We start from the raw sequence: 24648 nt of genomic DNA, 5'->3' as shown, positions 1-24648 counted from the left end.
GCAACCTAATGTAAAGTTATAATTAAGTCCATTAATAATGCTTGCATTGCCAAAATCTCCCATACCGTAAACAGATGTTCAGGTGTAGAGTGTTTCATGCAGCTATAGGGATACGTTAACATTTTGGGTTCATCGTCCTGCATCCTTTACAAAGTGAGTGTTCTGTAGTTTAGCAGCGGAAAACATGGCAATGTCGCTGTCATTTTACTGTGGTTGGATGATTGTTAAATGAAATCTTTACTCAGTATTTTTTGGGTCTGTCAATGTGAATGTCTGTGTTTTAGTTTACGGGATCAAGATAATGTAACTTCAACAAACAGGATACATTTGTGTCATTAAATTAGAATTACGTTTAGATTTGTTTTGAAAATTAAAATGGTTACATGTTAAAAAGGTTTAAAATAAATGCAGACTCTGAGAATACTAGCTGTATAGGGAGCCTCACCATAAAGATGCAGGTTATTGTCTGTAACTATTACTCTGAGCCAGTGGTCCCCAACCTTTTTGTAGCTAGTAGCACATTCATGTTTTCAGAAGAGTGTGGCGGGCACCAACAATTACTCACATACAGGGCCGGCTCCAAGCATCAGTGGAGCAAGCACGTGCCTGGGCCAGCACATGCTACAGGGCAGCATTCCGTCCGTTCTGCAGAGTCAGTGTTTGGTTTTTTTTTTGGTGCCAGCTCTGGGCAGTGCAGCGAAGCTGGAAGGGCAGAGAACACTGGCGCCCGCAGGCTGCAGCCCCGGAGTACTCTGTTCCCAGCAGGCGTGGGGCCCCAGCTTCTCTCCCCTGCTGGGCACTGGGTGGGCCCCGTTCCTGCCAGGGACTGAACACCAGCGCCCACAGTCTGCAGCCCCAGAGAAGCTTTAGAGAAACCGCAGCCCCACACCTGCCAGGGACCGAGAACGTTGGCACCCGCAGTCTGCAGCCCCGGAGAAGCCGCACCCCTGCTCCTGCCAAGGACTGAGAACACCGGCTCCCGCAGCCTGCAGCCCCGAAGTTCTCTGTCCCTAGCAGGTGCGGGGCTGTGGCTTCTCTCCCCTGCTAGGTGCTAGGCGGCCACACATAAATGCCCCGGCGGGTGCCATGGCACCCACGGGCACCACATTGAGGACCACTGCTCTAAGCTAATGCTGTGGCAATCTGGCTCCTATTCCTTAGAAATCAATTATGAAATCCCTGTTGAACTCTCATTATGCTACAATCTTAGCCAATTCCTAAACATACAAAATGTAGGTTAAAATTGCAGGGTTTAACCAATTTTTTGTAGAAAATATGCTGAAGGTGCAGTCAGAGGTCTGGTATTTTCTCCTTCTTGTATGAAGTAAGAACTAAAATTGTGTGCCTGAAAAATGTATTATAAATAAGCTTTTGGCAAAATTTGATTTTTATTTTTTGTAATTTCAATGGATAATATCAATTTTTATTTTTAAACATTTTTTATTATCAGTTTTATTTTTCTCAGGTTGTGAGAAATTGTGTTTTAAGGATTTTATTTTTATTGATTTGAGTTTTCACAGTTTGGGGAAATGAAAGGGGATAGGGTTAGAGCAACACTGACTGTGGGTTCCCAGTGCTGCCGAGGGGCCCAAATCACCTAGGCACAAGGTGGGGGTGGGGGTGGGTTGCTGTGGTCCTGGCCCGACAAAGCAGAGACCGCCCCCCCAGCTATGGTCACAAGGAGCAGAATGAGCCCTGAATGCATGTGAGGTCACCCTTCTGCTGAATGGCTCCTCCCCGGGAATTACTCCTAGCCATTGAGTGAGCCCACGTCCACACTACAGGGTAAAATCGATGTTAATAAAATCGATTTTATAAAGCAGGCTTTATAAAATCGATTTTGCGCGTCCACACTAGGGCTACTTACATCGATGTTGAGCGTCCATGTTCCCTGGCGTCCATCTTTTCCCTGAGCGTTGCACTCTGGGTACCTATCCCACAGTTCCTGCACGGGTCCCTGCCCTTTGGAATTATGGGTTACTAGCCCAGTGCATGATGGGATCAAAGTCCCCGTCCTGGGTGGTTCTGGGTACAGCCCCCCCCCCCCTTCCTGTAAACGGCACACAGTCAGTTCGCGCTGTTTTTACTGGCTGCAGTGAGGGAAACGCCATTTTGCAGCAAGCATGGATCCAGGTCTGCTCTTGTCCTTGATCGCGAATGCTGTAAATAATTCACGCATTCTCGTTCTATCACTGCTGACCCATGATGCAGAAATGCAAGAGAGAATGCTTGAATGCGGGGACGACAGCGATGACGAACTGGAGAACGAGTTTTCTGACTCCCCGGGCCCCTGCACGTTGGAGCTCCTGACGGTTACGGGTGAGGTTCTACCCGTTCCGCGCCGCTTTTGGGCACGGGAAACAAGCACTGACTGGTGGGACCGCATAGTCCTGCAGGTGTGGGACGATTCGCAGTGGCTGCGGAACTTTCGCATGCGTAAGAGCACTTTCTTTGAACTTTGTGACTCGCTTTCTCCTGTCCTGAAGCGGCATAATACCAGGATGAGAGCAGCCCTCACAGTGGAAAAGCGAGTGGCAATAGCCATATGGAAGCTTGCAACGCCAGACAGCTACCGGTCAGTCGGTAATCAATTTGGAGTGGGCAAATCTACTGTGGGGGCTGCTGTGCTGGAAGTATCCAAAGCAATCATTAAGCTGCTGCTTCGAAAGGTTGTGACTCTGGGAAACGTGCAGGCCATTGTGGATGGCTTTGCTGCAATGGGATTCCCTAACTGTGGGGGGGCCATAGATGGAACCCACATCCCTATTTTGGCACCGGAACACCAGGGTGCCCAGTACATTAACCGCAAGGGGTACTTTTCGATGGTTCTGCAAGCCCTGGTGGATCACAAGGGACGTTTCACCAACATCCACGTGGGATGGCCAGGAAGGGTTCACGACGCACGTGTCTTCAGGAGCACTACACTGTTTAAACGGCTGCAGCAAGGGACCTACTTCCCTGATCAGAGAATAACAGTTGGAGATGTCCAAATGCCTATTGTTATCCTTGGGGACCCAGCCTACCCCTTGATGCCCTGGCTAATGAAGCCATACACAGGCAGCCTTGACAGTGCTCAGGAGTTGTTTAATTACAGGCTGAGCAAGTGCAGAATGGTGGTAGAATGTGCATTTGGCAGGCTTAAGGCGAGATGGCGAACGCTTCTTACTCGCTCAGATCTTAGCCAAACCAATATCCCCTTTGTCATTGCTGCTTGCTGTGTGCTCCACAATCTCTGTGAGAGCAAAGGGGAGGCCTTTATAGCGGGGTGGGAGACTGAGGTAAACCACCTGGCCGCTGATTATGCGCAGCCGGACACCAGGGCAATTAGAAGATCTCACCAGGATGCTGTGCGCATCAGAGAAGCACTGAAAAGTAGCTTCCTCATGGGCCAGGGTACAGTTTGAATGCTGATTTTCCTTTCAATTGATTGCTGCCCTCCCCGTCTATGCGGTGTTGCTGCTGCAAGATACTTTGCCTGCAGCATTCCTCAATTGCTTGCTTAGGTTACTTGCAAGAGCTGTCCATTGGAAAACATATACTTCTGTATTTCCCAATTATTACCTACCTCCACCATTAGCTGCTTCCGTCTGCTGCTAGGCACAGTACCTGCAACCTTCCTTAACTGCTTTTTTATTGAAAATAAAGTTACTACTATTTGTTACAAGAATTGTGTTCTTTATTTAAAATCAGACCCTTTCATCAATCAAGCATAATGTTTGTTGTTACAATACTGTGCATGAAATTTCATAACTCATTGTTCTATGGGGGACGGAGCGAGGGAGGTTTGGAGGAAGGGGGAGGGAGGTTTGAAAGAAGAAAGTGCATCAGAGAAGACAGAACAAGAATTCTCATGGACCAGGTTACGGTATGGCTGCTTTCTTTGTTTTCCCTGTATTGCCCATATCCCCAATTGTCAAATCCTGATGCTGATAACTAGCTTCCGTGCAGCTTTCCAAAGCTGCTTGCTTTAGTTCATTACCAATCTACAGTCACACTGACTTAATAGCATGACCTGAGAGTAAAAAATAGGCAAAGGTGCCATGGTAGAAGTTTGGATCATTAGAGGAGGGAAAAAAACAGGACACAAAGGGCTTTTCAATCTAATGAAAGCCTTCTGGTTGGAGTGTCCGCAGCGGTGGAGGGGGCTGGTGCAGAGAGCCTTCCCCCACGCGTTCTTACACGCCTGGTTCTGGAAGGTGTGGGACAGGGTGAGTACTGAGGGAGGTTATACACGGGCTGTAGGGGCATTCTGAAACCACGGAGCTCTTGCAGCATATCGCGGAGGATGTCAGTCTGATCACGAAGAAGATCCAGAGTTGCTGCTCGCCAGCGCTGATCTTCCTGCCACCTGACATCATTTTTGGCGTCCCTCCTGTCTTCGCGTTGGTCCCTCCTGTCTTCGCGTTGGTCCCTCCTGTCTTCGCGTTCACTGGCAGCCTCCCTGTACTTTGCGACCAATTGCTTCCATTCTCCCTGCTGAGCTCTCTCTGTACGGGTTACTGCCATAATTTCGGTGAACATGTCCTCACGCGTCCTCCTTTTCCTCAGTCTTCTTATGATACCCCCCCCACGTAGATGAGAAGCGAGAGGGAGGCTGGAGAACTGTGCAGCTGTGTGTGGGGGGGTGGGGTTTGGAAAGAGTGATAAAAGAATCATAAGAGACACATTTCACACAACCATGCATACAGTCTCTCCCCTCACTGACCTGTGCCTGTTACCGAACCTTGAACATTTTACTTTACCAAAAGGTCACCTTATGATTCCTTTAATACTTATTGCTTGTGGCTGAGGACAGAGAGTTCTGCTCAGACGCAGGTCAGGGGAGCACACAGACCATGTCCGGAGAAAATGGTAAGTTAATAATGGCTAGTAATCCCTGTAGTAGATTGTACTGGTAATCAAGCTACTCTCCTTCCCTGGTTTGCTCTCGCGTTCCCCAAACCACCCAGCAAACCGCAGGCAAGGAGCCCTGCTTGTTCGGGGAACGCGAGAGCAAAGCAGGGAAGAAGAGTAGCTTCCCGCGGTTTGCTCTCGCGGTCCCCGAACAAGCAGGATGAATCCGCCCTGTAACAATGGAGACTTTTCTAAAAACCACCTCATGGGTCACTGTTTTAGGAAAGGTTTTTAATCTACTTGGTCAGTGACTCTAAGTACAGGTAGTGATTTGAAGCACCCAGTAAAAAAGGCTTACATTAAACTGAAGCTTTTAGTAAAAAAAATTACACTCACCAGAGGATGGTCCCTCAGCTTCATTTTCTGGAGTACTGCCTTGAGATGGCTGGCAGGGAACCTCAGTAAGGGTGAGGAAAAGATCCTGGCTGTTTGGGGGGATAAAATGCTCTGTGCTCTCTGCTGGAGCCTCCTCCTCTTGGTCCTCATCACACTGATCATCGCCATCAAATAAATCTTCCGTAGTTGCAGGAATCACAACGCCCACCTCTGAATCAACAGACAAGGGGGGGTTCGTCGTTGCGCTGTTCCCCAATATTGCGTTAAGCTCGTCGTAGAACCGGCATGTTTTGGGGGCAGAGCCTGACCTGCCCTTTGCTGCTTTGGTCTTCTGATACGCCTGTCTGAGCTCTTTCACTTTCACTCGGCACTGTAACGAGTCCCTGGTATGTCCCCTCTCCCGCATGGCATTAGAAATTTTTTCAAAGGTTTTCTCATTTCGTCTGCTCGAGCGCAGTTCTGAAAGCACTGACTCTTCTCCCCATACAGCTATCAGATCGAGTAACTCCTGTGTGCTCCATGCTGGAGCTCTTTTCCTATTTTCAGGAGACTGCATTCTTCTCTCTGCTGCTGAGAGCTCCACGCTGTGCAAGCAGGAAATGGAATTTCAAACTTCCCGGGGCTTTTCCTGTTTACCTGGCCAGCAGAAGAGTACCTTTACCTGTGTAGAGCGGCCACTAGAGCACTGTGGGATACGTCCCGGAGGCCATTAACTTCGATGGCCGTCCACACTATCATAAAATCGATTTTAAAAAATCGATTTTGGGGTTACTCCTCTCGTTTTGATGGAGTTCCAAAATCGATTTTAGGGACCCTTAAAATCGATTTTATGCACTCTGTAGTGTGGACGGTTACAGCTTTAAATCGATTTAGAGCTCTTAAAATCGATTTAAAGCTCTAGTCTGGACCTGGCCTGAGAGAGCAGGACTGTGACAGCAGGCTGCAGATTGCTCCCTGGGTGACAGTGGGGCTGGTGACCCTGGATTCCTGAAGCCACTGGGTGCAGGGGAGGCTGCACTTGATGACTGTTATTGATATTGATTTTATATATATATTCTGCATGTCAGGTGAAATCAAGATTTGCTGAGGACTAACTATTTAAATGTATAAGCCGCCTTATAAATCCCCTGTACCTCCCCCTTTGAAAAAAAATCACCCTAGAATAACCCCCCAAAGCAAAATGGATTTAGAAATAAATATCTACCTAAAACACAAAACAGACTTTTTCACATTTCTATTTCCTAGGAAATCTTACAATTTGTTTGAGAATGTCTTGGGAAGTCTGAGAAAGGGCGTAAAAAGAATGGTTCCCCCCCCCCCCCCCCCCCCCGAAATTAAATGAGCAGAGTTTGCCTTTGGATATGCATAAGTGCTCCTGTATATGTCTCAAGACAAAATTTGCATTTAATATTTTGTACCGATAGAAATGTTGCAAGGGCAAGTTAACCTGCAAACGAGAAATTAATTAGCTGTGTGCCCTTTTCCCCTTTTTTATGTGAGGTATAAAGAAGGCTTGAAAGTCTTTCTGTTTAGAAATTTAAATATTGTTTAGCATATTTTTCCTGGGAGACTCAGCATATGATTCAGGAACTAGTGGAACTGTGACATTACTGAGGAAGTAAAACTGGACAGTTGGGAGGTAATGGGATTTTTTGGAAATACCATTAAAAACTTTTTTTTCTAAATACCTATTTAATTCAAGCACTTGAGATATAATAAAAAACTGGGAGGAGGCCTTTGTTAATGGTTCACCACCACCACTGTTAAGGGATGTGAAAGTCCCTGCTCCATTTTTTGGGGGCCTCCAAAAAACAAAAATAAGTAACTTGAGACTCTTGATGCTTTTGAGATTTTTTTTTTTTTAAAAGCCAGCTGAAAAATCCCTAATTTTTTTGGCTTTTGTGGAAGTGGGAGAAACATTTCACTTTTACTTCACCAATCATAGAGAAGCACAACTCTCCTCCCACCACAAAAAAAAAAAAAAAAAAACTAAACCCCCCACCACCAATCCTTTTTGCCTGTGGAATTCACCTTTATATAGAACCTTCCTGTTTTTCTTCTTTGACGCACATTTTTTTTGTCTACTTTGCTCCTCCCTGACTCCCTCTGTGCATATCTATCTACCTTCTGATTTTGCCCTTGTGCTCTTTGTGCTGCTTCTCTCTATATTCTCCCTTCCCCCAGCTACCACATTCTTTTTCCCCTCTTTTCTATTTCTCTGTCCCCTCTTTTCCATTCAGTATTATATATTATTATATCTGGTACCATTTTGTTCCTCTGTTTCTGATCTGATGACATTTAGGAAATTATACCCCCCTAGCGGCCAAACTTCTCAATGTTCCTTTTCAGCGTTGAACAAGACCGATGACCTGTTGCCAGCTGAGATATGCATTTAAACGATGAACATGCCAAAGCCAGACTATCCACAATTTTCTCAGCCCAAAATTAGAATGTGCATTGTTCTTGGTCTTCGAGAAATGCTGCGCATTATGATGAGCAGCATACACAATGGAACAAATTTAAACATTTGCATAGATAGAGAAGTATACACCTTTTGGGACCTGTGCTATTTAATAAAGTAGGCTTAGTGTCTGGTAGCACCGTTTTGAACTATGTATGTATGTAAATCACTATTTATCCTGTGTGTGTGTGTGTTGCAGTGTGTATAGTGAAAGCTCACTTGTATAGCCTCTTCTCTTGTCTTTTTTAATGATATATAGAGAAGAGGATGCTAGATGGCTATTCAAAATAAATACGGACAGATGTAAGATTTCCTGGTTACATAGTTCAGTAATCTAAGAAGTCTTTCTAATTGAATTTCATTTCAGATTTGTCTGTTAAAGGATTCTTTTCCCACCACAGAATACTTTTACAACTTCGTTTATTTTGCATTTCTTACTTAAGTTGAAATAGTCTTTACCTGAACTGCATTGGGCTCGTTGATAGTTCAGGTTATATTTGCCAATGCTTTGTATTCCAGCCAGTGTTTATACATAAGGTATATGCGGGAGAGTAACTGTTTAGAAAATGGAGCACTGCTTCACTTGGCTAACCTCAGGCTTTTAGCCAATTTTTTTCTGAGGACTTCTTCAGAGATGTCAGGCCCTGGACTGTGCTGAAGCTGCAGCCATGAAAGCATGACATGACATTGAATAGAAAAGTGCAGTGGGTCCTTTTCAGTTAGACTACCAAGAAGACCGTTGTAAAGATGGACTACTGTTTGGATTTGACTGATTGATCATAGGGATCATTGAAATGAAGGTTTGGAAGTAACTTTTGGATTTCATCTAGTCCATCCCCCTGGCTGATGCAGGACCTAGTTCATCTCTGACAGGTGTTTCTCACCTGTTCTTAAAAATCTTTAATGACAAGAATTCCACAACCTCCTTTGGAAGCCTGTTCCAATACTTAACAATCCTGATAGAACATTTTCTCTAATATCTAAATTAAATTTCCCTTGCTGCAGATTACTTCTTGTCCTATCTTCAGTGAACATGGAGAACAATTGATCACTGTCCTTTTTATAACAGTCTTTAACATATTTGAAGACTGTTATCAGGTCCCCCCTCAGTCTTCATTTCTCGAGACTAATCAGGCCTAGTTTTTTAAACTTGCCTTGTAAGTCAGGTTTTCTAAACCCTTTTTTTTTTTTTCTTTTTTAATCTGCTTTCCTGTGGACTCTCTCCCATTTGTCCATATTTTTCCTTAACTGTAGCACCCAGAATTGGACACAGTACTCCAGCTGAGGCCTCACCAGTGCCAAGTAGAATGGAACAGTTACCACCTATGCATACGAGACTATTGTTAACACACCCTAGACTGGTATTATCATTTTCACAACTGCATCACTTGGAATGTCCAAGACTGTGAGTTACCTGGTTATGAGGGAGTCTTTCTTGTGGAGCTGGGTGTTGGTGCCTGTACACCACTGACCTTTCAACTACTTAAGCATTCTCCTCAGGACTCTGCTGATCCTGCTTTGCGTTGCAGGTTAACATTAGGTGCATCCCAATCCCTGATCCCTCTTAAAGAGTGTTTCCCTGTAGCGTCCAGCCGCTGTCACTGGGTGCACTGAGAAATGATCAGGCAAGCTGCCTCCCAAAGAGACAGTGTACAGGCAACTGGAAGGTTACAACTTGGGTTTCCAGCTTTGGTTAATCCGACAGCACTGATATGTGTTAATGATATTACAAGAATGTTGTACACTCATTAACAAAGATAGAGATTTAAGAGCAAATGAGTAAGGGTAATGGAAACAGAAATGGTTACAAATAAAAGTAAAGTATAACACACTCTCCAGAGACTAACAGGTTACAATCCTTGTCTAAAGCAGCCTTCTCTCACCTAAACTTTTTCTTACAGTGTTTCAAATGAGCTTGGTCGCGATCCTGTTTTCACTGGCAAAACTGCACTGCCTGGTTACCCCTTCAGCTACAGGATAAAAGAGGAATTTTGGTGCCTTGTTCTTAATACCCCGAAGTCCATTCTTTTTGTCTCCACAGTCAGGATGCTCTTCCCCGTTGAGTTCAGATCCCCCTGTCTATCTGATTTTCCTATGGACATTACATGCAAAGGGGGCTTAGTTTTCTGTTGGTTTTACAATGCTTAATTCACACGGGAGACAAGGCAGATAGGTGATTCCTCATCCCTTTTGTCTGCCGAAACCTGCTTGTCTACCCTGCCAGGGACACAGATTCTAAATGTATTTTCAGTACATACATACAACTTCTTAAACATCACTCATACACACATCCCACAGTGATTAGGTGCATCGGCATGAGGTAAGCTTCCACTGGACACTTTATACAACCCTTTGTGCATAAATTATTTGAAAGCAGTGCGTTAAGTGTAGTGAGTTTGTCAGGCCTGATATGAGTTGGTGTAACAACAGTGAACCCTTTGTCATTTGGCATGGAGGGGTTCTTAGGATTACAATCACATTGTTGAGTGATATTCAATTTGTGATCCACTGTAACCCCCAGATCCTTTTCAGCAGTACTACCATCTAGCCATTTATTCCCCATTTTGTAGTTGTGCATTTGATTTTTCCTTCCTAAGTATAGTACTTTGCACTTGTCTTTATTTAAATTCATCTTGTTGATTTCAGACCAATTCTCCAATTTGTCAAGGTTGTTCTGAATTCTAATCCTATCCTCCAAAGTACTTGCAAGCCCTCCCAGCTTGGTGTCATCTGCAAATTTATAAGCATACGCTCCACTCTACCCACGCAGCAAAGAGTCCTGTGGCACCTTATAGACTAACAGACGTATTGGAGCATGAGCTTTCATGGGTGAATACCCACTTTGTCCTGACATGCATCCGACGAAGTGGGTATTCACCCACGAAAGCTTATGCTCCAATACGTCTGTTAGTCTATAAGGTGCCACAGGACTCTTTGCTGCTTTTACAGATCCAGACTATCACGGCTACCCCTCTGATACTTGACACTCTACCCAAGTCATTAATGAAAATACTGAATAGTACCTGACTCAGGACAGACCCCCGCAGGATCCCTCTAGATGCACCCTCCCTTTTCCACAGCAAATCATTGATAACTACTTTGAATACATTTTTTCCAACCAGTTGTGCACCCACTTTATAGTAATTTAATCTAGTCCTCATCTTTCTAGTTTGCTTATGAGAATGTCATGTGGGATTGTGTCAAGTGGTTCATTAAAATGAAGATAAATTACTTCTGCAACTTCTTCCCTATCCACTAAGCCAGTAACAGTGTCAAAAAAATTAAGCTGGTTTGACTTGATTTGTTCTTGACAAAATCACACGGGCTATTATTTATCACCCTGTTGTCCTCTAGATATTTACAAACTGGTTGGGTAGTAATTTGTTCCAATATCTTTCCACGTAATTAAGTTAGGATTGGGGTCCTCTTTGTTCCCCTTTTTAAAGGTAGGTACTATACTTATCCTTTTCCATACCTCTGACCCGAACTGTTCTCTGAGTTTTTGAAGATAATTGATTCAGCTAGTTCCTTATGTATCGTAGGGTGAATTTCATCAGGCCCACCGACTTGAATACATCTAACTTATCTAAATATTCTTTTACCTGTTCTTTCCCTATTTTGGCTTGTGTTCTTTCCCCCTTGTTAATATCATTTTAAGCATCTGGTCACCATTAACCTTTTTAGTGACGACTGAAGCAAAATAAGCATGAAATACATCAGCCTTCTTGATGTCATCCTTTTTTAGCTCTTCTACGCAGCTAAGTAATGGACATACATTTTCCTTCATCTTTCTCTTGTTCCTAATATTTTTCTAAAACCTCTTTTTATTGTCTTCTGTGTCCCTTGCTAGGTATAACTCACTTGGTGCCTTAGCTTTTGTAATTTCGCCCTTGCATGCATGTGCTGGTCTTTTGCACTCATCCTTAGCAATTTGTCCATGTTTCCACTTTTTGTAGGATTCTTTTTTATTTTTGGGGGGTTATTAAAGATCTCCTAATGAAACCATATTGATCTCTTACTAGTATTCATATCTTCCCTTCATGTTGGGATAGTAGGCTGTTGTGCCATAAATATTGTCAGGGCTGCCGGAGGGGGAAGTGGAGCAATTTGCCCCGGGTCCCGCAGGAGCCCCCATGAGAATATAGTATTCTACAGTATTGCAACTTTTTTTTGTGGAAGGGGCCCCCAAAATTGCTTTGCCCCAGGCTCCCTGAATCCTCTGGGTGGCCCTGAATATTGTCTTTGAGAAACTACTAGCTCTCATGGACTCCTTTTCTCGAGTTTTCTACCCATGGGACCTAACCTGTTAGTTTTCAAAGTTTGTCTCTTTTTTTGAAGTCCATTGTTCTTATTATTCTGCTCTCACTCCTTCCTTTACTTAGAATCATGAAGCCTATAATTTCATGATGACTTTAATTTAAAATTTATATGCATGATCCATATTTTTCATATGGCAGAGGGAAACTCTGTGTGTGCGTGCAAGCTCTGCTTTTCATTTTCCAGTTGTAAGTGAGCGTGAGCATTTCCCAGCTGTTGTTGTTACACTGTGTTTATATAGTGGAAATTGTTTCCACTAAAATTTTTTGGGAAAGATTAGAAAATTTATTTTTCCTGCAAGGATGAATAGGAGAGAAGGCCAATCACATTGCTGCTAAGAAATGAAAATTAGAACAGAAATCCTGCTTGAAAGAGCTAGTGAGTTGAGCTTACCCTAGGACGAAAATGAAAGAGGGACATCATGAAGGCTATCGCCTAAAACAGTAAAGTGACTCCAACTGAGCATTTCTTAGGCCTTGTCTACACACTAAAGTTTCACAAGTTATATTAGTGTAACATGGCTCTCTACCCCACCTCCCCACGCCCCATGAGAACACTGATTCTTGTATCAGGGAGGCTCTTTTTCCTCCCCTCCTCCCATCTTATTTTAAACCCTTTCCCAAGCAACATAAACAAAAAAGCCACATTGGGGGTGGTGGTGGGAATGGAGATCGAGTTTACTGGTATAACTATCTCGGTTTAAACTTGATTTGATATTCCTCAACAATATTAGACCAACTAGTCTTTGAAGTTACTGCCTCAGTATGGTAACTAACACCTTTGCTGCAGATTGGTTGGAGAGTTTTCTACAAAGCCACGTTAACAGAGAATCAGAGAAAATTGTCTTTACAATAAACTAGCTTCCCCTCTTCTCCCCCCCTCCTCCCGTGTGTGTCTTCTGTAGAAAAATAGCAAAAATGGTGGAAAAGCGCTAAAAATGCACAACTTAATTTGTTTAAGCTACAATTTTTCACTGTCCCAGCTTGATGGTGGTAGAAAGGGAAGGAAATATATGTAAAATGGGATTTATTCTTTAAATCAGATTTTTATTTCAGTTGACTTTAATTTACATTACATATGGTGTATCTTTTAAAAATCTATTTAAAATTAAATTTCAAATGTTAAGGGCTAAAATTATTATAATTGCATAAAATAATTTAAAATAAATACAAAAATAATACTAAACACTGTTTGCTGCCAAGTTTAAACCACTGAATTGATGGAAGTCATTGGCTAAGGACCTGAAACTAGAGTTTGTTAAAGTAATAAACCAGTTTTTGACAGCAGTAACCTTTTCTGCCAGTGCAGGGAGAATATTTTCTTCATTTCAGTTTATTCAACTTGTTCACTTCAATGAGTAGTTCACTCAGAGTTAATAAATGAATTGTGACTTGAAAAAGCAGGAAAACTTTTTCCCCCTCTTCCAATCTTTGAATAAAAACTAGGTATGAGAGGATCAGATCTATTCGTTCTAAAATCTAGACAAACATGATAACCAGAAACAATCAGTTCAATACACTAATTACAGATAATACTGCCCTTGTTTAATAATTCAATTAGTTATAATGCAAAAAATTCCCCACCTATGTATCCAGCACATTTAAGGTAGTTTTATTTAATAAAAAAAAAAAAGCCTTTTTTGTGTATTTTGATTGAATTTCAGTTCCAGTGTGTATAGAGATTAATTCATATCGCAAGTACAAAATTAATCTCATAAAAATGTAAAAAATGAAAATCTGGATAAATGTAAGTTAAGCTGTACAATTTCTTAAATAAATGTGTATTGATGTAGTGTATCCTCCTGATTAGCAAAAAGAAGCACCATATTTAGTATATGGGCTACATTTAGTTGCAAAACATGTTTTAGTGGTTACCAGCTGATGAAAATCAACCTTTCTTTAGGAAAATAACTAACTAAAAAGTACAAATGCAAAACACAATTAAGATACATTATTTAAATCAAGGTTTCCTTCTTGCTGATTTAAATAATGATTTAAAACCAGTGATTTAAATCACCTTGATTTTAAATCAATTCACCTTGATAAAGCTTTACTCATAAGGTTTCTGGGTCAGTCTAACCATTGGAAATCTAATTTACAGAAGAATAAGAACATAGGACTGTTCTTTCAAAATATGGTCACTTGTGCATGTGGTGATCACTTCAGTTTACTTGAGAATGTTTGTGGGTTTGTATGTTAAATTTGCTAAATTTCCAAATGTAAACCTCCTCATTTTTGCCTAACGTCTCAAAATGCATACAAGCAACTGAATTGTGTGTGCCAAGAGAGGCTGGGTTGAGGCTGTTTTGAAAAACTTGGGCCATACTGTATTACTTTTAAAGTAATCTCTGCGTACTTAGAAGTCTTTATGATCTTCATTATTATGACATCTGGCTAACTTACATAGTTTTTATTGGTCTTGCCAATAAATGGTTTGGTTTCTTGTGTATGTTATTAAAGAGACCACTTGCATGAGGATATTTCTGTTTATTTTTAGTAATAGCAGTGTCACTTTCCAAATGTATATGAATAGATAGGTGCCAAAGTTATTGTAACATTTTGGAAGCAAAAATATGGCAATAAAGTATTGCTTTTGTTCTTGTATTTGCTAGGATTTTTGTTTAAACGTTTTAAAATGCTGTGTTAACACCAAATCTTTTGTTTACTGGGTTGCATTCCAGTTCCCATGTGAGCAGAAGCAGTCTTAGCCTGTTTCATTTTGTTGGTGGAGATGGTCTGAAACCCTGGCAAATGACTAAAAGACAGTAACATTTTGAGACCATCCATCTGTTGTGGTGGACAGTCCTCACAGATTGAAGACCTAGAAGTCCTAAAAAAGCTACCTCATAAAAGATAATCACTGCTTTTTTATCACCAAGGGAGAAGAAAAATAACTTGCATCAGGTTTTGAATGCTCTTACATGGATGAGTGTCTAATTTCAGGCAATGCTGTGATCTTCAGTTGAGGAGGTTAACAGTATTGTTCAAAGTAGTGTGAACCATCATGCTGGATGTCTTCAGATTGCTTAAAGGTAGCTTTAGGAATTTGTCTGCTGTCAGTGAATAGCAGTGCACAGTGATAACTGTATACTTACTAGTAACAGTAACCCTACTTCATTCAGAAAGGACCCATGCAGAGCAAGTTGGGTATAAACAGCACGTTTAGCCTCTGGTTTTTGGAGTTAGCATCTTGCTTGTTCTATATTAGTAGTCAGGTGGCTGTTCATTTATTTGCCCTGAGTGTAATATATATTTGTAGAAAATTGTCAAATGTATAAATGCATTTATTTTTTATTGTGCAGCACTATTAATAAAATGTATTTTTTGAATGAGCCAATTCCAGTTGTAACAAAATTAATCCACATATTTGTAGGCGTTTTAAAGATTTTAATTCTTCTCTCAAATACTTACATAATTGAGATTCTCTTTTCTTTCATTTTGAACAAGTAAGTTCTTGTTTGTGGGGAGGGGGGAAAAAATTAAAAGTATGGTTGGGAAACTTGAACCTGAGGTCCTAGGGAGGATAGTAAAAAGTGTTCCGCAGTCACTAACTTTCATGCCCCACTGCAGTTCCAGTAGGGAATACTTATTTTGTATATTAAGCTCTGCAAGTTGCACTCTCCAGTCAGTGCTTGTAATTTCAGCTGGTTGACATGGCATGTAAACCAGCATGCACAGTCTGACTAGTCACCATATTTAATGTTAAAATGAATCACAGAAAGAGTGGAGCGGCTAGAGCACTGGACCCGACGTGTGTGTGTGTGTGTGTGTGCGCGCGCTTAGTTTCCTGTGTACAGATTTACACTGGGTTAGTTGTAGTTAATGGTCTTTGCACACTTTAAAGCAGACTTCACTGGAGAAGCAAAATGAATTTATGGTTTGAGGGATAGAGAGGGAAGGGGTTGGGTTGTGTGTGTAATGCAAGTACACAAGGAGTCAACCTGGTTTTCTTCATTTCTTTGTGATTTACAAAGCTTTTCACTTACATAGCACCTTTCGTCTGATAATCTCAGAGCACTTCACAGTCAACTGAGCCTGTAAGAGTAGGTAAGTATGAATGTATTGTTCTCCTAATTTAGAAGGTTTTGTTTTTTCTTAACAGCTGATGGGTTTGTATTTAAAGGTTTATTAGAGAATGTTTAAATAAAAAATGATACAAAGAATTCGAAGCGTCAGTTGTTGGTCATTGGGGGCAGCATACAGAGTATAGGGGGAGGCTGGTATGTGGGAATTGGTTAGCACATAACATAAACAGTCTGCAAGGTCCCCCAATGTGGGGTGTACGGTGGGTGGGATCAAGAAGCAGTAAGGAAGCAGTGAGGGTACATCGCTCATACAGTGGGTTACACGCAGTCATGGGTATAAGTAAGCGGGCCGGGTAATGGAGACAGGATGACCCTCGCATGGTGGAATCTAGTTCGGTGGCTTTAGGGCTTAGGGGATATGGTTCGGTAGGGGGGGTTTATAGGCCTCCTCCCCCCGTGGGTGCACAGAGCCACGCCGGCTCACTCTTGGTATTGGCGGTGGCTGGTGATGTGCTCTATGTAAATGTCCCTAGACCACCGGATAGTGTCGGAGACCATCAAACGTCTCATGAGCCGTGCATAGCGACGGCCCACCCCACAGGCCCTAAGTACACGTTCATTACAGGGATCCCAGGCACCCAGGGCCCCGACAATCAGGGCATCGGTGTAAACCTCATAGCCCTTTGCCCGCAGGGTGTCCGCCAAGGGGGCATATTTTTCGAGTTTACGGGCTCGGGCTTCACGGAAGGCTGGGGTCCTGTTCTCAAATGGGATCATCACGTCGACGAGGATGATCTTTTTCCGCTCCTCGTCCGTGATGACGATGTCCGGGCGCAGCAGGCTGTCAGTGTCTGGGATGGTGTGGTTGACTGTGACCTCACCCAGGTGTGGGGCAATGGCCTTCACCAGCCGGTCCTGGACGGCGTTGTGGCGCAGCTGCCAGGCTCTGGCGTGGGGCTTTCAGCTGCACAGGACGTCTGACAAGGTCTCCAGGGCGTACCCACACTTCCTGCAGCGCTTGTCTTGGTTCCCGTGGTGGATGGCTCCATTGAGCGGGACACAGTTCAGGCGGGCGCGGTGTATGAACCGCCAGTCGGCAAAACGGGTGAAACTGCCCGCGGGGAGAAAGTGGTTGCTGGAGTCCCACTTGCTGGTCACCTCAAAGGCCTTGCCCTGGTCGGGTTTTTTCCTGAGGGTGTCCACGTAGAGCGCGTGGACAGCGGCCTTCAGTGACTTCTCCAGCACGCCTCTGGCTCCGGGGCTGACGATGGTGTTGCCCTCTGTCTCGATCCGTGGCACCAAGACTCCCAGCTCCTGTCGTTCCTCGCTCCATATCCAGTGGCAGCCCCGTCGTTTTCCCAGCCGGCGCGTGGCATTGCGGGCGCGGGACCACAGCGAAGTAATGTCGCCCCCGTCCCGGGCGAATTCACCGTCCAGGGAGCCGCTCAGGAAAGTGGCTACATCCGGGCCGGAGGGAGGCCTGCCAATTTGCTTCTCGATGACGATGCGTAGGGCGGCCGCTGCGACGTTCTTTACCATGGCATCCGGGCACGTCAGGAGGCGGAAGGCGTGCGTGACGACCGCAATGTCGCAGAGGTCACCCATGCGGGGGACGTTGGCACCACCGTGCCTGTGGGCAATGTATATGAGCTCGTTGCTGGCTCTCTGGGGCAGGGACAGCCACTGCTTAACCAGCTGCCGGATGGTGTTGTCTGCCTTGTTGAGGGACACCTTTGCCACGGCAGAACCTCTTAAGACGAAGGTGATGCGGGGATCAGGAAAGTGTTGAGGGCGTTGATCTTCTGCCACGGCGCCAGCAGGGATGTGTCGATCTTGGAAGCGTCCTGTAGGATCTCCCGGATGGTGTCCTCAGGGGTCTGCCGGACGCGGACACCAGTCGGCATGCCGAGGTGTTGGTACGCCTGTCCTTCTGCCAGGGGAACGACAGACTCGCCCTGGATCAGGAACTCCGTCGTCTGCACCGAGTCTCTCTTGCTCCCGTCGACATGGAGGGACGCGCACTTCTTGGCGTTAAAGCGGAGTCCCGTCCAGTCCGCGACTCCCCCGATAGTGTTGATCATGCTCTGGAGTCTCTCGGGGTCATCCGCGATTAGGACCAGGTCATCCGCATAGGCCAAGATGCTCACCCTCTCGCCATGCAGGTCGAGGCCATCAGTGCAGTCCAAGATCGCCCGCAAGAGCGGCTCCATGACAAGGTTGAAGATGATTGGGCTGAGGGGACAGCCTTGCTTCACGCCGCTGTGGATCGGGATCTCGGCGGTTTCTCCTTCTACCGAGCGGATGGTGGTACTGCAATCCTCGTAGAGTTCCCGGATCAGGCCAAGGAAGGTCTCCGGCATCCGAAACTCCTGTAGCCTGCTGAAGATGTGGTGGTGGGGGATGGACCCGAAGGGGTTGGACAGGTCGAGCCATGCTATCGCACACTGCTTCCATGCCCTCTTGGTCATCTGGAGAATGGTCTGGAGCAGGAAGTTGTGCTCGTAGCACCCCTCTGACGGCATGAAGCCCTTCTGTGCTGGGCTGATGGCTCCCCCGGCCGTTGCCCACTCCGTGATCCTGGCTGCCAGGCAGCTGGCGTACAGTTTGTACATCGTGGAACAGAGGGAGATGGGTCTCCAGTTGCTGGGGTCGTCTCGTTCGCCCTTTTTGTGAATCAGGACAGTCATGGCCCTCTTCCAGGAGGTGGGAGACCTGCCAAAGCGCCGGCACAGGTTAAAGATGCCAGAGAGCACGAAGCAGCCAGGGTCTCGCTTCTTGAGCAGGCTGTAGGGGATGCTGTTCTTTCCGGGTGCCGTGGTCTTTGTTCTGGAAAGCCTGGCTGCCACCTCTTTAGGCATGAAGTCAGTCTCTAGGTCGCCTGTATTGGTGATGTGTGGCAGGGGGCGGAGGCACTCCGGGCGCTGTGCGTCGTTTCTGGGTTTGTCACCAAATACTCCAAGGAAGTAGCTGTAGAGGCGCTCGGGCGGGATCGTGCAGTAGGACAGGGGGCCGTCGAGGACCGCTCTTACAGCCTTGAGGCGGTTCGTTCTGTACAGCTTCTGGATCTTGGAGGCTGCTGCCGGGTCGTAGTGACGGTTGGTGTTCCTTCTTCTAGCTCCTCTGGAGGTGGTGCTTGTTATACTTGTTATAAAAAAAAATTCAATTTGCCAGAATAATATGGATGAGCTTTTGGGTTAAACTGTGTTCCTAGTTAAGGATGAACTGCTTCTTTAGTGCGGGGCTGTTAACACCATACACACAAACCATAAATGAGGGTTAATCCTGTTCAAGTGTCTGTCATAATTGATGTGGATTGTAGAGAATAATAAATAACGGGCAGTGATATAATATGGCTCAGTTACAGAAGGAAGGGGATATTCATAATACCTCAGGTTTTCATCTTTTTCTGTATAATGAATAATTTATTCACTAGTGGAAACAAAGTACAATATATTTTTGTTCACCTATTGCTCACTGCCATGTACTGTAATCCTGTTTATAGACCAGGTGCTTCAGTTACCAACCTCTGATTTTGAGAGGGTTATGCAAAGTTGCATTAGTTGTTTGCTTAGTGAGGGAACAACTGCATTTATCCATGCTAGAGACGGGAATGGAGATTAGAGTGTTAAGTACAACTGGTTTTTTTTTTTTTCCCCTGGAAATCCTGAAATAGAATTTATTTAATGTAGTGCATGTATATTAAAACAACAAATTGTATAAATAAAGCAATTGGCTATTGGGCTGGATTTCCACTAGGATGATTAAAGGAGTGGAGAACATGTCGTATAGTGATAGATTCAAGGAGCTCAATCTATTTAGCTTCACAAACAGAAAGTTAAGGAGTGACTTGATCTCCGTCTATAAGTGCCTTCATGGGAGAGAAATATTTGATAATAGATAGTTCTTCCATCTAAGACAAAGACATAATAAGATCTAATAGTTGGGAATTGAAACTAGACAAATTCAGACTAGAAATAAGTCTCAATTTTTGTTTAACAGTGAGGATAATAACTATTGGAACAATTTAAGGTTTTGTGATGAATTCTCTATCATTGGCAATTATTTTTAAAATTAAGATTGGATGTTTTTAGTCTAGTTAAAACTGGAAGTTCTGTGATGTGTTATGCAGGAGGTCAGACTAGATGATCACAATGGTCTCTTTTGGATTAAAAATCTATGGACCTGTGAATCATAGGATATAAGAACTATAACTGCCATCTCCTTTGAACTTGCTTACCCCTCCTCAGTCCATTTTTTCCGCAAAAGCCTGAGAGAACACAGATATGTTTTTGCAGCATGCCTGGAATGTTGCCATCTTGCGCTCAGTCATATCAAACTTAGGCTGGTGGTTGGGAAAAGGAGCCAAAGGTGTTCCTTCAAGTATGTGTTGATGTGGATCCCACTGCAGAAGTGTATGCACCTCATGCACTTGAGATCAGAATCTCTTGAATAGCTGTGTCTGTTGCCCTGTGTCCCCTGTGCCAGAGCATAAAGAGCAGACCCTCCTTCAGTTTCTTCTTACTGCCTATGGTAGCTAGATGCAACCTAGAGTATGTCTGACTTGCTTCTTGAGTGCTTCAAAAACTCTATTTTCACAGAAACTAGTGAAGAACTTTATTCTCTCCACCCTTTTGAATTGGATGCCCCATCTACCCCGCCCCCAAAAGAGAGAAGAATAACTCATTGGCATTACCCTTTCCTCCTCTTCTCTTCCCCCGCCCCCCTCCATATCTCCTGTACAATGGGGTGAGGCAGTTTGGAGAAACCATCATGTTTCATCATGGCCTCTGTGACGACTTTGATCACAGAGACGCCCCTGGGACTGTCACCTGACGTGCTGGAACTACCTCTTAGCCCGTTTTCCTTGCCAGCTTGAGACTCCAGAATCCTGCCTTGTTGAGTCAGACATGCTAGCCTGCTTCAACACAGACCCAGGTCTGGTCCATGACCCCAAAGCTGCAGCCTTGAACCAAAAACTGTTCAGCAGGTTACCTCTCCAGCACCCAGACAGCCAATTCCCAATGTGATCTAACATCCTGCTCCCACAGGGTTTACTGTAGGAAAAGATGTTGAAGTTATGTTTGGGTTAACACATTAGCTAGTCCTGACCTTTCCCTAGCGTAGGCACAGGATAACATCTTTTACCTTGATTTAGCTGGCCTGCCTCTTTTCCTAATGCAGACAAATCCTGTGAGAGGCAGAACATCTTCTTCACCTGGCTATAGGGCAATAGACCACAAAGTGGCAGATCATGAAGGGAGTTGCATGAGACCAATCTTTCCTTCCCTGGTCCCCAAGTCCTGATCCAAGAAATCCCAGAACAAGAGACAGGGCATATGCAGTAGTCTCTACTCTTGATTCTTTGGGGCAGTAGTTCCAATGCCAAAGGGAGTGAACATGCATTTTCTTCATAATTCCCAAAAGGCCAGGAATGGGCCAAGTAGCTGATCCGCATATAATTGATCTCAACTGCCTGAGTCAGCTTTTCATAAAAACTCCCTTCTAGATGGAATCGGCAATTTCTGCAATCCTCTTAATCAATCCCAACTACTTCATGTGTAGACCATCACAGTGTTACACTGAGCAGAGGTGAGAGGCAGTACCTCTCCTTTATTCTATGATCCAATCACCCCCAATGCTGTAAAGCTTTTCAGGCTAGAACAGTCCCCAGAGTATTTTACTGTAGTCATCTGTCATGGATGGTACTTGGTCCTGCTAGTGAAGGCAGGGGGCTGGACTTGATGATATTTCAAGGTCCCTTCCAGTTCTATGACATAGGTATATCTCCATATATTATTTATCCCATATCTTGGTGATTCATTAATCCATATTTTGGCTAAGCAAGGGACTCAGCATTTGTTCCGACACTGTTGCAAAGACCTTGATATTTTGGTAATTGAGACAGAGATTTTTAAATCTAGCTTAAGAAAAGAGATGTAGAACCCTTGAGTATGTGGTTCCAGCTTCTAACCAAGCAACAAAAGTAAAGCAAAGAGCTAGTAGACATGATCTTTAACGGAAAATCAAGGAAAACTGGTACTGGAAACCTTATTATATTTTATATGGGTTGTTTAGGGAAGAGTTTTTACTGAAGGTTGCATATAATGTCATTTTCACTGTAATTACACTAGGGGTCCCTATCATGGGCCTAGGAGCCCATTGTGCTAGGCACAATATACCTACTCAGTGAAAAAATGATCCCAGCTCCAAAGACTTTACATTTAAAGTAAATACTGAAGTTGCAAGGCTGAAGCTTGATTTTAAAAATTATTTGAAGATCATCTTTTTATAGTGTATATTAGTTGAAGACTATTGAATTTTTATTTTTTGAGGCTGGTTTGGAAGCTACTCAGTGTTTGTGTGAATAATATGTGGTTGACATGTACTTTCCATTTGGAAGTGGGGATGTGAACTTCTCCTGAGTCACGAGAAATCACTTTAGTGAGTTAGCCTTTTGGTATCAGAGAACAACTGAGCAGTAACATTGTAAAAGCTTTTAATGAAAGGAGGTTGAAACTATGGGGACTGCTCTCAAGTAACTGGACTGGATAATGAAGTTAAGAGGGGGACAGGGCCCTGGCCAGATCAGAAATTTTGAATCTATCCGCACTAATGACTTTAGCTTACAGGGGAAGATTTTTTAAAAAATCCGATTCAGAGCCAGAATGATAATATAAACGTTCTTCATGGAATCTCATCAGGTTTTAAATCCCAAGTGTCTGATATTAATATAAAAATCATTTTGGAGTTGAAAATAAATGGCCCAATCTCAGCTGGTGTAATGCTTCAGTTCTCAGTTTTGTTGAGAGAGTCTGGCTAGTGGTTTATGTCTAGGAACACTGTTTCCTAATGGAAGCCTAGTGAAGTTTTTGTCATTTTACTGTGAACGCCTTTCCCTACTTTATGGAATGTTTATGGATAAATAATTTATGCCATCAGTGGTCATGCTTTGCATTGTTTTTACTGTGTGTTTTACTTCAGAGCCTTATTCTTTCCATGTATTCTTTACTTTGATTTAAATAAGCTGACATTTTGGGGAATCATCGCCTGTGTGGCCTCCAGTTCACCACCCTCTGTTGGTATTTTATGTTGTGGATCAGCGTCTGCTGATAGCATCCTTACTTCCATCTCCCCTGCAAGTTCTGCCTTGTATCCTTAACTGTTACCATGGAGACTGCTAGCTACTAGTCTCGCTCTTCCTTCTTCTCTTCTCCCTGCTACCAGAGCTCCTGCAGCAGTTACCTTCCTTTTCATTAATGTCGTCATTTTTGTGCAAATCTTGTTTTCCAGTGTCCTTGCAATTGAAAAATGTTGTTACATGGCCTCAATTTACTATGTTTATATTTCTGAAATGGTGTAGATAAAATTTTTCGTAGCGCACAGAATTTTTAGTTATGACGTGGAAGTCCTTAGGTGGAGGGATATTTTCTTAACTGTTAGCTTGTTTAGATTTGTGTTAATGGCTGAGTTATTTACTAGAGTTATATTTTTTGTAATGTGAATTGACTGGTATATTTACCAAAAGAAAAAAATATGCCATAGTGTTAGAATCCAAGATAGCCCTTAGAATTGAGATTTTTTAAAATGACAACTTTTGGAATTTGGTTTAAGTATGCCCTTGTGCAAATTAAATTTTTCATATGAAGAGATGAAAAAAGAGCCAACTCTGTTTTATCCTTTTAAATCTGAGGAGGCTTGTTGCACAATGCATCACCATTTAGATAGCACTTTGTACACGGCTTTGTATTTTCAGACTTTGTGGCATGTGGACACTGTCTTGGTTGCCTGCTTTCATGACCTGAATAGGGTAGTTTAACTTGTCTGGGTACACAGATCATGTGTGCTTATTTTATTTCCATACTTCCTGTTCTTGTGCAATGGTGCTGGATTTGATGAAGTCAGCACTTGATCTACTGATGTTTGGAGGGAAGGTATTAGAAGCTCACTCAGGGTAGCCACACTAGTCATCTCCCAGTAAAATAGTCTACCATTGTCATCGCTACAGTAAATTCAGATGATATGATAGCTATGAAATTGGTGGACGCTGGCACCATGTTTCACTAGCTGCTTCATATGGGTGCAACTGCACCGTTACTATAATATAAGTACTAGTGTTTCTAGTGTGGATGCACCTTGAGAGTTTTGCTTCTTTCATCACTGGTTGAACAGAATTTTGCCCTACGTGACTGATTTGAATCTTCACTGTCTACTTGACTCACAGAGCAATAAATTCTCATGATTTTTCCAGAATCACGAGCTATTGTGAACCAGGTAAGGAGCCCTATATTTGTCTCTGCATGAATGTCTCATTCAGGGCTATTTGTTGCAGTCCATTAGAAAGTTATTTCATCTGTGGTATTATACAGATATTTCAAAATATTTCCCTTGCTCCTTTTTTTCCTAGTGTAAAATGAATAGGTATTCACAATTAAGCCCAAACAAAAATCTTCTCCTCAAACAATGTTATACAGATATTTACTTTATCTGCAAAGCTGCATTCAAATCCATTTTAAAAGTATTGGTTAAATCCTGACTCCGCTGAAGTCAATGGCAAAACTCCTTTTGATTTCAGCGGGTCCAATTTCATTGTAGGTGTGTAGTGTCCTATGAGCGCCTC

At 43.5% G+C, this 24648-nt stretch overlaps 1 protein-coding gene across 2 annotated transcripts in view; it reads left to right on the top strand.

Annotated features, from left to right (window-relative positions):
* JARID2 (jumonji and AT-rich interaction domain containing 2) overlaps positions 1–24648 on the top strand; it is a 344692-nt gene that overhangs the window by 187426 nt on the left and 132618 nt on the right. The gene's annotated exons all lie outside the window — the stretch shown is intronic.

The sequence above is a fragment of the Gopherus flavomarginatus genome, chromosome 2, assembly GCF_025201925.1.
Source record: "Gopherus flavomarginatus isolate rGopFla2 chromosome 2, rGopFla2.mat.asm, whole genome shotgun sequence".
In the NCBI taxonomy this organism is placed as follows: Eukaryota; Metazoa; Chordata; order Testudines; family Testudinidae; genus Gopherus; species Gopherus flavomarginatus.
Note: the sequence above shows the minus strand (reverse complement) of the source record. Positions and strands in the feature narration are given on the sequence as shown.